This window comes from Oncorhynchus kisutch, linkage group LG2 (assembly GCF_002021735.2).
Source record: "Oncorhynchus kisutch isolate 150728-3 linkage group LG2, Okis_V2, whole genome shotgun sequence".
Classification (NCBI taxonomy): Eukaryota; Metazoa; Chordata; class Actinopteri; order Salmoniformes; family Salmonidae; genus Oncorhynchus; species Oncorhynchus kisutch.
In genome coordinates this window covers 15940614-15953708 of record NC_034175.2, presented here as the reverse complement: position 1 = coordinate 15953708, position 13095 = coordinate 15940614, and the positions used below count along the sequence as shown (strand labels likewise).

The window sequence follows — 13095 nt, the reverse complement described above, 5'->3', positions numbered from 1 at the left end:
TCTAACATAACCAAAGCCATGAAAATGTTAAATAGAACCCATCATCCATGTCTTGCCCACACAATCAACCTGATAGTAAGAGATGCTCTGAAGGTGATGAAGCCCACTGTGAACAAAGTGAAAGCAGCTGTGGAATACTTCCACAGGAGCACAGTAGGTGCTGAAAAACTAAAGTCTACACAACGCCAGATGGGGATGCCTGAGCTGAGGCCTAAACAAGACTGCACTACAAGGTGGAATTCAACATTTTATATGTTGAAGTGGTTTCTTGAGTCAAAGGATGCCATCATCTCTACCCTGGCCATTGTCAATGCACCTGTTGATGCTCTGACCCAAGAGGAATGGGAGGTGGAGGAGGTGTGCAGTCCTGGAACCCTTTGAGCAGGTCACTGTGGAGATCAGTGGAGAGGGGTAAGCAGTTATTACTTCATCATTATTTAATCCACTATTATATATGTATATGAGGAGTAGATGAGAATGTAGTATCAGTAGACAAAACATGAACCTGAACTAATAAGTTACTGTTCTCTCTTTTCAGCTATGTGACAGCCTCAAAAATAATACTCCTGTGTAAAGGTCTGCAGCAAATCACAGCCAGCCGCCAGAGAGAAGCAAATGTTACCACAGGACATGTGACAGAGTTGATGGACATCCTATGTTCATCAATGGACAGAAAGGAATATAATCACGTGCTATCAGAAAACGCTGCACTTGACCCCAGGTTTAAGAAGTTAGCCTTCAGTGATGCCAGAGCGATTGATGAGGCTCTTCAAAGAATAACCTCAGCAGCAGGGAGGGACAGCCCCAGCAGTCAGCTGGCTCAGGCACCAGGGCAACAGGAAGAAGAGGGATCAGATGGAGCAGATGGAGCAGAAGCACCAGCAGTAGTGCCACAAACGTCTGCTGTTTGGATGCTGTTTGACGAGCGAGCAACTGGGGATGCAGCACGAAGGAATCTCTCAGCAGATTTTTTTATTTATTTTTATTTTACCTTTATTTAACCAGGCAAGTCAGTTAAGAACAAATTCTTATTTTCAATGACGGCCTAGGAACAGTGGGTTAACCTTCCGGTTACTAGTCACACGCTCTAACCACTAGGCTACCCTGCCGCCGTCAAACTATCGCAAACTGTTTTGAAAAAATATATACTTTTTTTTTTTAAAGAGCCGTTTGGGAGCCAAAAGAGCAGGCTCTTTTTGGTGAGCTGAGCCGAACGAGCCGGCTCACTGAAAATGCCCATCACTATTAAGAATTTGTTCTTAACTGACATGCCTAGTTAAGTACAGGTAAAAATGTTAAAATCACATGTGTTCGAACGTTTCTAAAATACACTTCATGTACCACAATACAAAGTGACCACCTGTATTGGCCAATCAGTACGGCTTCTGATTAGCCAATGAATGGCGGGATATTCAATGTTCAAACTTGATGGAACCATTAACAGAAACATGTGTCTGTACTGCAGTTGAGGCAGTAGGAGAGTAGGGAATGATAGTGTATTTTTTAAACATTTATTACTAGAATAGAATGTGGAAACAGGATCAACCATTTAAGTGAAACACTATCCACATGCGGAAATCATATCGATAACTTGAGACCAGAAAATATAGCTAGCGTTTTGAGAGAATGTGCCAGTAATATGTCGTCTGGGAACAAGTCAAGGAAATGGGAGATTCGGGCACACAAACCGGGTTCAGGTGGCTGTAAGTTAAGCGACCTTGCAACCTAATTAACCAAAGTTTGTTAGACAGTAAATAGTAAACTGTTGTTTTGCCTGGTTTAGGTGGGTGGTTAAGTTACCTGTGATCTATAGTTAACGTTAGCGAATGATCTAACCTGAACGTTAAAGGCTTACTGTAACGTTATAGCTAGTTAACTTGCAAGTTTCCTAATATAACGTTAGCTAACTTGTCAAGGTTAACTTGGGTCAAGTTCATGTCAACTCAGGTATTTAGTTAGGTTAGACATCTAGATGGTACGTTGTATAAAGTTATATGATTTTTGACATGTTGTTATAGATGAGCGGTTGACAGCTGAGGAGATGGATGAACAACGCATCCAGAAGGTTGCCTATTAATACCTGTGCCGTTTGGTAGAGGCTAAAAGGTAAGAACATTTTAAACTTTATTTTCAGTTGGTTTTGGACATAACTGACTTGTACTTCAGACTATATCAGTATCACTTCACCCTATCATGGATAGCTAACTTGCTTTTGAAGTGAATTGGCCAATTCTCTTTCTACAGGAAGTTGCAAAAGCAACTATCTCTGTCATTAAGTCTGATTGCTTTTCATGTTTCAACACATCACATGCAATACTTGGAAAAATTTTGCATTAATATTCCCTAATAAGTTAACATTAGATGTATGTTCTCTCTTTACAGGTGGATGGAAGCTTGTCTCCATGAGGAGCTGCCTGCCCCGACTGAGCAGGAGGAGGGGCTGAGGAACGGGGTGCTACTGGCCAAGCTAGGCCACTGTTTCACCCCCAAGATAGTCCCCCTCAAAAAGATCTATGACCTGGACCAGGAACGCTTCAAGGTCTGCTCTATTATTCACAGCCCTATGGTTTTACTGAAATGCCTCTCACTAAGAAAGACTGAGTTTCCTGCTCAGTAACTTTCTTTTGGACCTTTTTTGACAGTCTTGTCATTTATTTTTCTCAGAAAAAGAACACTCAGCCCCTTGTTTACCTTCTTGACCCTTTAGAACTACCTCTTTTCCCCAGTACCTGCTTTTCTGCTCTAATGTAGTCTTTTCACATGACTGGAACCCAGCTCCCTTAGAGCTGAGATTTGAATTTGTGCTGAGCAAGCATAATACTCTATTTCAAAGGCATTGAATAGTGTAGCTGAATATCAGAGGTGTCATAATGGAGACTTCTCCAACATATAACAGTAGCGATCTTGTTTACTGTTACACCTGAACTACACCTAACCTGTCCTTGTTGTTTCAGATGTCAGTCGTCTCTGGGTGGAACATCTATAAGAAGAACATCCCCAGAACTGTGTACTGTATCTGTGGTCTCAGCCTCTACCTTTTCCGACTATGTTTGGCCCCTCAGATCCATGACCTCTGTGGCAAGGTCAAATCTACAGGTAGAGTCCCAGTAGCCCCTTACTATTCAATCACAACTGGTAGCTGGGATAAGGGGAAAATATAATATTAATATACCTCTCTCATTCCTGTGTTTTTGGGGTAATATTTATTCTCCAGAGGAGGAGATAAACAACATGAAATGGGAGCTGGACTAATATGGCATCCAGATGCCAGCCTTTAGCAAGATTGGGGGAATCTTAGCCAATGAGATAACAGTGGATGAGGCTGCTAGTAAGTAGAGGCACAGATGTTTTGCTTTGATGTTTTCAGATGTAGAAAATACACATTATTTCAAGTTAAAATATGAATTCACACTGGCCCAAAATGTGTTTGTTTTCTCTCTACTATTACTCTCTACTTAAACTGATAGGGAAGGAGATTCCAAAATTGAAACGCCAAGAGACGCATCAGATACTATTGAAGTTCCTCGGTCATCGACTGTCATCTAAGAGTCAATGTTTTCACTGTCCTTGAATAGTTTATCAAAATGTTGCCTCCAGCTCCCTTCTCTCTCCCTCCAGTCCATGCTGCAGTTATAGCGATCAACGAGGCGGTGGAGAGAGGGCACCTGGAGGTCATTGCCCAGGCCCTGCGGAACCCCAGCGCCATGCTCACCAACCTGCAGGAGCACTTGATGCCAGTCTACCAGGAGATGCTGCACCAGGCACGGGCACAGAAGGCGGCTCTCGCCTACACCAAGGTGACTAACAGACTGAATTAATATGATAATTTTAAAATGCATTTATAGCCGTATCCCTGGTACAGAGTTTCTGTTGGTGTCAGGATAGTAATCATGTGTACTGAATTTCTAGTGTAACTGTTCAGAGGAGAAGGATATCTATGAGGAACACCTGACCCAAAGTGAGATTCAAGAGAACATCAACAAGATAAATGGTGAGTTGACTTACTCATCAAACAGATAAATAAGAAGATGAATAAAAATCGTAACTAAACCAAATATTTTGTCACTGTGTTTGCAGTGCGTGCGGCCATAGAGCAGGTGGACGAGGCCCTGGATTGTGGGGACTCTGGCCATCCTGGCAGCCCTCCAGGTCCCCTGTCTGGCCCTGAGGGGCCTCCAGAGAGACCATGGTACCTGGAGCAACTGGCCACTGACCGTGAACAGAAGGCCCTGGTGAGAAACTGCACATTAACACCACACACAGAGACACTGTGACCCCCTGACCTTTAGTCTCTGACATGTGGCAGGACCTGGGCTGTGTGGACCCTCTGGAGCGAGATGAGCTGCAGAAGGAGGTGTGTGTGGCTAACGAGGAGGCCCAGAGCAACCAGACAATCAGTACACACTCAACTAAATACTGTATCGTAGTCTGTTCTTATCACAAGGGGCATGCACTATATCAATTCCAGTGACTCTTGAGTTGCTGCATGTGTGCTTAAATATATTAATGCCCTGTCCTTTGCAGTCCCAACATTCCATTGTAGATCCATCCAAACAAAATGTGTGTGTTTATTCAGTGCAGAAAGCTGTAAGGTCTATCAACGAGGACCTGCGTCTTGGGGAGCCCAGGCAGACTGTTCGTGCCCTCATGGACCCTGAGGGCATCTCACTCAACTCCTTTTCTCTGCAACTTTGTCTTGTCTGTAAACAAGACTGTGTTCCATTAACATTTTGGTTTAAAAAATGAATAGTAATATAAACAATATAGGGGGAAATGACCAGGTTACCGAAATTGAATAATTTTGTTGTATGTAAACTAACTGTAGTGAATATGGTCCTCTGTGCCTGCAGGGGGACCTGCAGCAGGAGGAGCTGTACGTAGCAGTGGAGATACTCTCGGCGGTGGCTCTCATCAACCAGGCGGTGGAGGCCAAAGATGTGGGAGCCTTCTGTGCCACGCTGGTCAGCCCTGCAGCCGGTCTGGCCGATATAGACGACAGCTTGGTCCAGAGGTGGGTTTCCAGTACCACTCTCCTGACAATTCTCAGTTGTCTCTGTAGCCTGGGTGCAGATCTGTATACTTTAACTAACTCCTTTGCCATTTGCCTCAGGTACTTTGAGGAACTGGGTGATCAGAGGAGGAAGGCTGGGAGAGCTCTGCTGACGTGGAACAATCTCCAGAGAGGACCGAACTCTGTAAACGCAGCAGCACAGGAAGAGCATGACCGTACGTTGGAGAACTGAACACCAACAACCAGAAACACTGGGTTTAGGTCCATTGACAGAAATATTTTGTTGGGTGCTATTTGATTCTAAAACCAGAGGAACACCTTGTATTTGACTGGATCTGCTTCCTGTTTGTCCACAGAGATCCTCGCCATCGGGCTGATTAACCAGGCCCTGTGTCGAGGCGACCTTCAGAAGGCTCTAGCTGCACTGCTGCTCCCTTCTAGTGGCCTTGAGGAGCTGACGACACTCAATGAGGTATGTCATCCAGGAAGACATAATAGTTTAAAACAGGTAATCTAAACAAGATTTTGTGGTTCATTGTTCAATGCTGTGCCCTATCCTATCACAGGTGAACCGTAATCCAGGAGCAGAGTTGTGGTTGACTGACATTCAGGAAGGAGTGAGAAGAGCCAATCATGACACTCAAAGAGCCCCGAAGAGTGAGTTGGCGTAATACCTTCACATCGGGTTTTTAAAGCCATGGTGAAATTCTATGCTGATGGGTTTCCTCACAACAGTTGTAATTCATATTATCACAAAATGTATACCGTTATCTTAACTGTGTGTGTGTTTCCCTGGCCAGTGTCCCTGGGCTTGGTGGCTGCGAACCAGGCAGTGGAGGAGGGCAAGACGTCCCAGACGCTGCGAGTCCTGCGTCTGCCAGAGGTGGCGCTGTGGAGCGTGGTGGAAGAATGTGCTGGAGTGTACCAGGCTGAAATCACCACCCTACTCTTGAGCCAAATCTGTGGGAGGTCAGTACCCACTACCGTGATTCACTTGTGTACATGCTGGTTGTGATCTATGCACTTTAGTAGCATATTAGCTGCTCATAATTGGTCAGGATTAACCGTAGACTCAGCGACGCAGTAAATGTCATATCAGGTCAATTTCAGCAACAACTAAGAGCGTTGTTTTGGTCCCGCCACATTGTAGCAGACTGAGTGTACCCTTGCTCATCCGCAGATACTATGTTGCATCGCGCTCATCTCAGTATCTGCGGTGCTGCTCTTGGCAGCGTCATAACACTGAATCTACCTTCAATCTTCTAGGTAGTGACAAGCCCTAATCTCTATGTACTGGGACTCAGGGGAAAACTGGAGCCCATGACTGAAGACTAAGGACAGCCCCTACTACTTCCACCTGACAGGCCCCCTCATATGTGGCCTGTGCTGAGTTTTATGCAATGGCTTGCTTAATTTAAGTGTCTGTTCTCTAGACTCCGCCTCTGTACCTGGCCCAGCTGATCTTCCTGAAGCCCCAGAATAAAACGACTCTCTTCATGGAGACTGTCATCTTCACCTTGTTCAACTACGGCTCCGACTGCAGGGAGGCCTACCTGCTGCTGCAGCTCTTCACCCCCACGCTGCGCCATGAGATCAAGTCAGTGTACACACACTATTCACACACTATACAGGTGGTGACTGGGAACCCCACAGTCATTAAGATGTTGGTGAGTTTCTACCGCCATGCCCGCGGTCAGACCGCATTGAAGGAGATCCTAGGGCTGGCCATTAGAGATGTGCTGCAGGACTGCATCCTCAGCATCCGCACGGACCCCTGCGAGATCGACAAGAGCTGGGTCAACCAGACCGAGACCCAGACCAGCCACAAGAGGTCAGCACTGAGCCAGGAGCAAATGTAGTGTCGTGGTGGTTCTCCTATAGAGAGCCTAGACAGTTTTAGCTTGGCCACTAGAGTTCAGCATAAAGCAAGAAAAACAGATACTATGCAGACTGATTTACTTACTTTAGTTGAATGCACTGATTTTGATTTGCTCATGACAAGTATTTAAAGATATGTACGCTCACACTCTCAGATTGGCTTCAAGAGGTCCATTGAGAAACATAAATGCATACACACACAGCAACATACTCTGTCTCCTCTCCCCAGCTCCCTGCCCTATGAAGTGAGTGCAGAGCAGCCCCCCCCCCCCCCCCCCCCCAAGTGCAGCGTCGCCTGGACATCTCTATCGTCAACCTCAAGAACGTTACAGACCGCCTGCACAACGCAATCACCAGCAACCTGCATAAATTACCGTAAGAGGCCCTTCATATGCACTCTGCAGAGCTTCCTTTTCATTCTCAGTGCAATTCATTTGAATCACCAGAAACTTAATCAAACAGCTGTTGGGCGCTCACGTCTTCCTCTCACCAGATTTGGCTACTTATTGTTTTAGTTTGATTTGTTTCTGTGATGGGAGTTCAACACTCAGGCGTTCTCCTTCCTCCCACAGATATGGGATGCGCTACACAGCCACGGTCCTGAGAGATTCTCTACATGAGAAGTTTCCTCAGGCCAGCGAGGATGAGCTTTACAAGGTACGCTACTGACCAGACTCGATGAATAAATCACGCAACATTCAAAAAGGTCCTCGTGTCAATGACAGACAAACGATAGATATGGAGTCAAAAGACCGAGCCCAATATTTGATTAGTTTAAAACAAGAAACAATTGGGACACAATGAATATCTTCACATACACTACATGACCAAAAGTATGTGGACACCTGCTCGTCAAACATCTCATTACAAAATCATGGGCATTAATATGGAGTTGGTCCCCTTTGCTACTATAACAGCCTCCACTCTTCTGGGAAGGCTTTCTACTAGATGTTAGAACATATCTGCTGGGACTTGCTTCCATTTCAGCCACGAGCATTAGTGAGGTTGTGCACTGATGTTGGGCGATTGGGCTTGGCTCGCAGTCGCCGTTCCAATTCATCCTAAAGGCGTTCGATGGGGTTGAGGTCAGGGCTCTGTGCAGGACAGTCAAGTTCTTCCACACCGATCTCGACAAACCTTTTCTGCATGGACCTTGCTTTGTGCACGGGGGCATACATTGTCACTCTGAAACATGAAAGAGCCTTCTCCGAACTGTTACCACAAAGTTGGAAGCACAGAATCATCTAGAATGTCATTGTACGCTGTAGCGTTAAGAATTTAAATTCACTGGAACTAAGGGTCTTAGCCCGAAACATGAAAACCCGCCCCAGACCATTATTCCTCCTCCACCGAACTTTACAGTTGGCGCTATGCATTTGGGCAGGATTGTTCTGTGAGCTTGTGTGGCATACCACTTCCCGACTTTGTTGCTCCTAGACGCTTAAACTTCACAATAACAGCATTTACAGTTGACTGGGGTAGCTCTAGCAGGGGAGAAATTTGACTAAGTGACTTGCTGGAAAGGTGGCCTACCTGCTCTGAGCTCTTCAGTAAGGCCATTCTACTGCCAATATTTGTTTATGGAGATTGCATGGCTGTGTGCTCGATTTTATACATTGGTACTGTACTTTTGTGTATATGTAGTGTATTTACCAAAAAAAGTAATACATCCACCACTGCAAAAACAAGAGAGCGAGCCTGGCAGATAATTGCAGACAGAGTAAATGCGCAAGTGAAGAGTGCTTTTCATGACAACACGGGCAGCAATGTATTTGGTTTTAGTTGTAACCCCATGGGAGTCACAGATCATCTGACCAAAAAGTAAGGAAAATCATTGAATTTAATGACTGTTTCTGAAAATTATTTGGTTTGTTGGAAGTGTTGGCTACAATATTAAATAGCTGCCTGTTTATGCTGTGAAAATATTTTCTATTAATTTAGTCTCCTTCATTTGGTCCAGAGGGTCTTTTGAATTGGATATGTGTCCATCTATAGCACCAATGACGTTTTGAAAATCTGCAGGATGAATTAGGCGATGTATTATTTTTATCATATTGCCTAGGTTTATTAATGTGAGATTAGCATCGCTGGCAGTCAACTGACCTCAGTTTACTCTACCTGCAGTTCTGTAGAAGTCCTCCATGATTATATGGAAAACTTGATAGCCAGCAAATGCAACAAAGACATAAAATACCTCTTCAATGCGAGGCACTTATTATGGCTCTACACACAGTTGCCTTGCCAAATAGTTCAGCTTTGCCCATATTGTACAGGAAACTTCCAATGGCAAAACACTCCAAAGCAATACAGTTTGTATAGCAGTCAAAGCGAAACCATGCTGGCTTAGATTTGCTATATATGGGTTAAGTAAATTGACCAGATATGAGTGATTGTATTTTTGAACGTTATTGTTTTTCTGCACGTTCTTCTGCATGATCTATAGGATGTATTCAAGGTCCAATAATTAGTTCTCTTTTGTAAAGCACTGCCAACAACGCAGGCTCCGATGTCAAGTGGATTTTCTCAAATGATGAACAATCTTATTGGTGGAGAAGTCACGTATTTATTCACTAGAACAGGCTAAGGTCAAGTTAACCTAGTAGGTAGCCGTTTTACTTCAGAGAATTCGGTGTTGTGGTTTCTGATCAGGCTGTCTTTCAAGTTTTTTTTTTCTGGAGCTGAAAATTCAGAGTTTGCACGTTCTGGTTTGACAGATCTCGCTAAGTCACTAATCTTGCTTTCTGGAATACTCGTGTTATTGTCAGATTGTGTGGAACCTGGTGTTATGATGGTTGTGTTGTGGTCAGATTGTGGGGATCCTGGTGTACTACCGCTACATGAACCCAGCTGCTGTGGCTCCGGATGGTTTTGATGTGGTAGAGTTCTCGTCTGGCTCCTCACTGCTCCCTGAGCAGCGCGGCATCCTGGGTTCCATCGCTTGCATCCTGCAGCACACAAACACTTCCATGGTGACATCCCTCACCTGCACGCCCTCAACGACTACATTACCCTGACGCACTCCAAGTTCCGGTGAATCGTCCCGTCATTTTAGCGCACCCCCTTTTTTAGAGGAGAGCTTTATTACTATAATTAGGCTATACATGCTAAATGGTTCTTAAGCAGATCTTCCACAGTAAGTTCCTGCATGCTGCATGTGATGTGTCGGCGCCAGAGGAGCATTTTAACATTGATGAGTACTCTGAGATGGTCATCCTCAACAAGCCTGTCATCTATATCTCCATCAGTGAGCTCCTTAACACACAAGGTCTGGATGCCATATAAGCTAAAGAGGCATAGAAACGTTTAGTTTTTAATGGGTTCTGGGGGAGGTGGGTTGGGAACAAACCTTTTCATTTGAGTAGATCGTGTGTGTGTGTGTGTGTGTGTGGCTTCTGATGGAGCACCAGGACTCCAGGACTCCCTGTGTCCCGACCAGTCTGACCCGTTGCTGACTGCTGACCTGGGGAAGGTGCCCACTATCCAAGCTCTGGTTGGTGAGGGGGCTGTGAGCGCTGCGGAGCCCCAGACAGAGCAGACCCTGGCCCAGTACAGTAAGATGGAGGTGTCCCTCAACCTCACCAGCAAGTTTGATGTGTTCAGGGGCTCTGACGACCACCCTGACGCCAGGGGGATTCTCCTCAGGTAGGGGCTTAAACTTTTTAACATTTCAGTGAGGTATGACTATCACACCATGAAAATGGCATGTCTAACGTGAAGTGTGTTTTGTTTCTGTGTGGTTGTGTTTTGCAGTACCAAACAGTTGATCGTCGACTTGATCCGAGACCAGCCTGGGAAGCTTCTTCCTCTCAGGATCAGGTATATTCCACAGCTCTTCACTGGGCTCCCACACGCCCTCTTCCTCACACTCTCATCTCTCCATAGGGAGTTGGTAGTAGTTAACCGGTGGTGTATTCCTCTCCTCTCAGGAGGTGCAGCACGGGTGGATGATGCACTGCCGTGCCCAAGGGACGCCCGCACCCCTGAGAAGATGAAGAGGAACCAGTTGATCGTTTCCGACGGCAACCTGTCTCTGGAGAAGAAGCAGAAGATCCAGCATAGCCTGGAGAGCCTGGGGGTCCTGACCCCACCTGACTCTGAGACACAGATACTACAGCTCATAGCCAAGGTAGATGAAGACATACACTACACAGCACACACACAATGACATTTTAATTGTAAAGTTATCACACCAAATCAACTAATGATAACCCCCCCCCCCCCCCCCCCCCCCCCGAGACAGACCGTGGGCAGCCTGCACTGCAAGACCTCCTTCCACAGCTAACAGGTGGTCTTCTACAGCAAGTACATCACCACCTGCCTGGGTAACCTCACTGCCAAACACAGGTAGACACAAACACATGTGGGAGTGTGACCACACTGGAAGATGGCTTTACACTGCTGCTGTGCTGAGCTCTCTCTCTATCACTCTCTCTCTCTGTCTTTCTTCAGATCGAGGACCTGCCAGTCACACAGTGAGTATGCAGGAACGTGCACACACACCACCCTACCAAATTACCATGGATGGTTACCTAGGGCATCAAGAAATTAAATGTATTTGATTATTATATCTCCTCAGGTTTAAGAATGTCATCTTTGACATTGTGCCCGGTGATGAGGGCGGCACGTTCCAGGTTAAGGCTCGCTTTATGGGTGTGGACATGGAGAAGTTCCCCCTCAAATACCAGGTGAGTCTGGGGAGTAGTATAATGAAACTAGAACAGACATTTCAATACAAACCTATGGTCTGTGATTGATGTAAATCCCAGTCTCTCACTGAAATCAGTGCTCTATATTGTATGTGCTGCAATGGTAAATTATTTAGTGATCCTATTTTGAAAGATCTTGGATTTCAGAACTGTATTCAAATGTGTATGTGTGTGTAGGACCTGCTGCAGCTCCAGTACGAGGGAGTGGCGGTGATGAAGATGTTCGACAAGGCCAAAGTCAACGTCAACCTGCTAATCTTCCTTCTCAACAAGAAGTTCTTCAAGAAGTGAGGGGGTTAGGATAGTGCCAGATCTCCCACCCCAACACGGGGAGCAGCCTACACAATATTTTGTGCACTACTTAAAATGAGCACAGGACCGCCGCTAAGCTACATTTGCCACCCGCTCCACATACATATGCTCTTAGGGGATTTTATGTTGTGCAACTTAATGATTCAAATGCCACTTTCAATGTCATAGGATCTGGTACTGTAACATGTACCTTGAGACTTCCTGTGATTATGGTTTATTGTCTCTCTGATGTGTAGGTTACTGACAGGTCTGGCCACATTGTAAGGAATTTGTGTATTTGACTGTAAAGACAGATGATATTGCAATGAGGGGGATTCCATTAGCTAGGCTTATGTCAGCTGAGATGTGGTTGAGCCTTGTGGTCCAACCTTTGACCTCTAACCTAAGAGGCTTGACCTTTTTGTTAGTCTGGGCTTAACTTTTGTTCAAACTTATGTAGATATTTTCTGTCATTTAATTGTTTATCTTCATATTTTCATCTGTCATTCTGCTACCCTTATGTCAGTCTTGATTGGTTTAATCTTTTTCTTTTCAACACTAACATGTTCAGGCCAGTCACAATTTCCACAATCGGTTGCTAAATATGAATGTGGACCAACATGACAATACAACTGTTATTTCTTTACATATCAGTGCTGTAGCTGTAAAGGAAATTGGTTGATTAATCTAACCAGACAACAGACCAACTGCCTGATAAATTGTCCTAATGAAACTGTTAATACTCCTGTTTTTTACTTTTATATTTAAATAAAAATGTAGTTTCTGTCAGTTTTGGTTTTACATACTTGATTTTATCTATTTTATTAACCTGTTATTCTTAATGAGAGCTTTATTTCTACTAATGAGAGCTTTATTCTATCTTAATGGCCATGAGACATTTTTATGCAAACCATCTCAGCAGATGCTTGCTTGCTCTGTGAGCTCCACAAACTGGTAAATAACAAAGCCCACCATAGATATTCACCATGTATATTACATGACCAAAAGTATGTGGACAGCTGCTTGTCAAACATCTCATTCCAAACTCATGGGCATTAATATGGAGTTGGTCCCCCCTTTTGCTGCTATAATAGCCTCTACTCTTCTGGGAAGGCTTTCCACTAATTGTTGGAACATTGCTGTGGGCACTTGCTTCCATTGAGCCATGAGCGCTAGTGAGGTTGTGCACTGATGTTTGGCATTTAGGCC

General features: G+C 44.9%; 1 pseudogene; it reads left to right on the top strand.

Moving 5' to 3' along the window:
* Positions 1 to 1639: 1639 nt before the first annotated feature.
* Positions 1640 to 12675, top strand: LOC109903529 (ras GTPase-activating-like protein IQGAP3; annotated as a pseudogene).
* The last annotated feature ends 420 nt before the right edge of the window (positions 12676 to 13095 follow it).